This window comes from Monopterus albus, unplaced genomic scaffold (assembly GCF_001952655.1).
Source record: "Monopterus albus unplaced genomic scaffold, M_albus_1.0 scaffold65.1, whole genome shotgun sequence".
NCBI lineage: Eukaryota > Metazoa > Chordata > Actinopteri > Synbranchiformes > Synbranchidae > Monopterus > Monopterus albus.
In genome coordinates this window covers 2,102,299-2,106,736 of record NW_018127945.1, presented here as the reverse complement: position 1 = coordinate 2,106,736, position 4,438 = coordinate 2,102,299, and positions in this window count along the sequence as shown.

Sequence of the window (4,438 nt, the reverse complement as noted above, 5' to 3'; positions counted from 1 at the left end):
GGATGAGCTTGATTCAAGGGCTGCTGACCTGAGACTGAAGATCATGAGCAAGATGGACACTTGGAACTCCCGTGGCCGGTTACCAAGACTAAGTGAAGTGCCTTCTGAAAGTCTAATAGATGGTGTGAATGCAGCAGTAAGAACAATCCCTACTACGACCATCACTGAGACCAACACGCTCATGTACACCACAGCAACCGTCATCCTTGAGATGCTTGGCTATAAGTTCAACAAAGGCCATAAGGATACAAAGGCGAGAAGGAGGTTGGAGACCAAGATCAAGGCAGCATGGAGAAAAGTTAGCCAGCTATCAGAATTTCAGAAAGGCGTGATGAAGAAAGGGGTACCTAAGAAATACAACTCACTGTCCATATCTGAAACCTTAGAGACTGCCAAGCAAAGGCTCACAGCACTGGCCACATGACTAAAGAAGTACACCAGAGAAGTTGGAGCCAGGAGAATAAACCGAATGTTCTACACTGAGCCATCCAAGGTGTACTCTCAGTGGCAGGGGAATAACATGAGAGCAGACCCACCAAGGCTGGAGACTGAACAGTTCTGGGAGAGCATATGGGAGAAGGATGCATCACATAACAACCAGACCACAGCAACCTCCCTGCACAAGACCTAGTAATCATCACAATGGCAGACATTCAAGAGCGAGTCTCAAATATGAAGAGCTGGACAGCACCAGGTCCTGACATGATCCATGCCTGCTGGTTAAAGAAGCTAACTTCACTCCATGAGTGCCTGGCGGGACAAATGAACCAGCTACTAATAGATGGAACCCACCCTGAGTGGTTAACTGAAGGCCGGACAGTCCTAATCCTGAAGGACCCTCAGAAGGGAGCAGTACCATCCAACTACCGCCCAATAACCTGCCTCTGCACAACATGGAAGCTCCTGTCAGGCATCATAGCAGCTAAGATGAGCAGGCACATGGCTCAATACATGAGCAGTGCCTAGAAAGGAATTGGTAGTAACACCAGAGGAGCAAGGCACCAGCTACAGGTTGAAAAAGTAGTTACTCGAGGCTGCAAGACTAGGCACACCAACCTGTGCACTGCCTGGAATGACTACAAGAAAACCTATGACTCACTGCCTCACACATGGATCCTGGAATGCTTGGAACTGTACAACATCGACAGGACTCTAAGAGCCTTCATCAAGAACTCAATGGGAATGTGGAAAACAACCCTAGATTTTTTACATCAAGCTGTATGCCAGGAGTGAACGAGACATCGACTCACTGATCCACACCACTAGGATCTACAGCCAGGACATTGGAATGTCATTCGGACTGGATAAGTGTGGCTGAATGGTAACAAGGAGAACGAAGGCCAGAAGGTAAGGTAACACAGCAGATGTTGAGGACAGCTACAAGTACCTTGGGATCCCGCAGGCAAATGGGAACCATGAAGAGGCCGCAAGGAAAGCAGCAACCACCAAGTACCTGCAGAGAGTAAGGCAAGTCCTGAGAAGCCAGCTGAATGGGAAGAACAAAGTCCGGGCAATCAACACCTATGCCCTGCCGATCATCAGGTACCCCGCTGGCATAATAAGCTGGCCAAAGGAGGAGATAGAGGCCACTGACATCAAGACAAGGAAGCTCCTTACAATGCATGGCAACCTAAGTCCAGCATCCTGAGACTGTACACTAAGCGGAAGGAAGGAAGCCGAGGATTAGTGAGCGTCAGAGCCACTATCCAGGATGAAACAACAAAGATCCAGGAATACATCAGGCAGATAGCCCTGAGTGATGACATGCTTAGTGAATGCCTCAGAAAGCAGAAACCAAAGGAACTAGGGAAGGAAGAGCAGGAACCCTCATGGAAGGACAAACCTCTGCACGGTATGTACCACAGTCAAATTGTAGAAGTGGCTGATATCAAAAAATCCTACCAGTGGCTGGACAAAGCTGGACTGAAAGACAGCACAGAGGCACTATATATATATATATATATGTGTGTGTGTGTATATATGTATATATCTGCATGTCAGGTAAACTCTAGTCAACTCTGGTGTAAACTAGGCAGTATAACTGAGTGATGTATAAACAGTTCAAATATGCAAAAATTAATGATACATTACACAAAAAGACAAGTTTAATGGCTGTGGACTTAATTTACTCAATTATTTTGTGAATACAACTGTTTAAACTGTGTACAGAATTTATCAGTATGATGGAAATGGCATGATTTTATGATATGCAGTATGGAAAATGTTAACATTGTGATAGTACATGCCTTATTGCACTCTTCTGCTTAGGGACCACAATGTAAGAAGCCCAGATCACCAGAAGCTACTGCTTCCACACACAGCCTCCTCTCCTACCTGCTTGTCAGTCCTGCCCTGATGTAAAGCAAAAATGTTTTCAAAAAGCAGCCTCTCCAGCTAGGACTACTTGTTACTGTGGTGGCAAAATCACTGTGTCCCCAACTGTCCGCCCCACTCCAAGAGGTTTAAGAGCTTCACAAAGAGTAGAGTAGAGAGGACAGCATGTAGTTCACATTTACTACTCAAACTGGTGAAAGATACAGGTGGGATGGTGAAGGAAGAACAGATACTGTAATAGCATGGATACAGGGCAGTGACTGAAAAAGGGCAGACATGTTTTTACAAGGAGGATTTCTTTATCCCCTGAAAAATAAAAACCAGACAGTGTCCAGTGATGACTGAAGGTCCATGGGTTTATTCTCTTCGTCCAGCTGAACTTTATGATTATTTACACATTTGATAAAGTCATAAAGATACAGTATTTACAGTATATTGTATATCTATAAATAGCACCACTGAAACAAGCAGAGTAGTTAAATTCAAAATATACAATAGTTAGCTGCAATGCTATGTGCTAGCTTGGTAATATTTATAGTCTGAATCATGTACATTTATTGTGAAAGATTTTTGACAAATATACAGTTGAAACCTGTAAGACAGAAGAATATTTAGTTAAATCACAAAACAAATATTTTTTTCAGTTACACCTAGTGTTAGCTAGCATCTAGCCAAGCAGTCAAGCAAGCAGCAGGTTTCAGTTTGTGCACACAGACTTAGAGACAATAAAAAGAATTTTGTTTGTGTTCCTTAAAGCACTGAAAAACTACATTGTATAAACTAGTCTTTCCAGAAACAATGCCTTATTTAAGGTAAATAATCCACAGACTTTACTCTGAGCAGTTTCACTGGAATATTTCTTTTATATAAAGCAGTTCCACCAAAAACGTTTTACAGTGGGCTCTTTGGATAATTCAGAGGAGCCTATAGTCTGTCTGTAGTCATTTGTAGCCAGACTCCACCTTAGACCCCTTCATAACACCTGTTATTGTTATCAACCCCACTCCACCCTATAATATATAACACTATAACAGTGTCAACATTTCATATCACATGGATTAGCACTTCAGCCATCTGTAGAGCTTATTGAGACCAGTTTTGCACTTCTGGAGCCTCCTGCTGAGAGCCATGAAATCACGGAACCACCACCTAATGAGTGAAGGGAGCAGGCAGGAGGACCCTGACGAGGGAAGGAGAGGGTCTAAATATTGACTGTAAATATTTGATTCAAGGGTAGGGGTGTCCAAACAACTCATAGGTGTGGAAGTCATGAACACATGAGCACACACTTCAAAACCCAGACCCACACTTTCATGTGTTATGGGCATCTGCAGCAGAGAGTGTGGGTGGATGCTTCATATACACACCAACACACACACCTGTGTGTGCATGTTAGCTGCAGATCACTTCTAACTGGCTTCACCTCTGTCATAGACACACCCAGTGAGGTCCCAACACATGCACACACACACACACACACACACACACACTGGTCTTTCTATGGCTGGGAGGACTAAGCTGTGTGACATAATGTATTCCCTAGCCTCTTACCCTTAGTCCTCACCACTAAAAGTCTAACTCCAACCCCAACCCTTACCCTCACTAACACCTAACTCAAACCTGAAACCAAGTCTTTACCCTCAGTTGTAGGGGTGTCAGAAAGTGAGGACAGGTCAAAATGTCCTCACTCCTATGGTACTGGTCCTCACAAATATAGCCCTACAAACACACATACCTGACTGCGCACCAGCTGGGGGTTTCAGGTAGGTGGGGGTGGGTGGTAAGGTTTAAAAAAACAAACCATTGAACAATGCCAAAAATACTATCAGTGTAAGAGGGTAATACAAAGTCTCTTTCCATCTGCGTGTACTGGACATGGTTTTGTTACACAGCCAAAGGTGTGAATTCTGTACTGTCAGAATGGCTTCATGCCCAGAAAGAGCACTACTGATGCAATTTTTGCTCTGAGAAGGTTAATGGAGAAGTATAGAGATGGTCAGAAGGAGCTGCATTGCGTCTTTGTGGACTTAAAGAAAGCATACGACAGAGTGCCGAGCGAGGAGCTATGGTACTGTATGAGGATGTCAGGAGTGGCAGAGAAGTA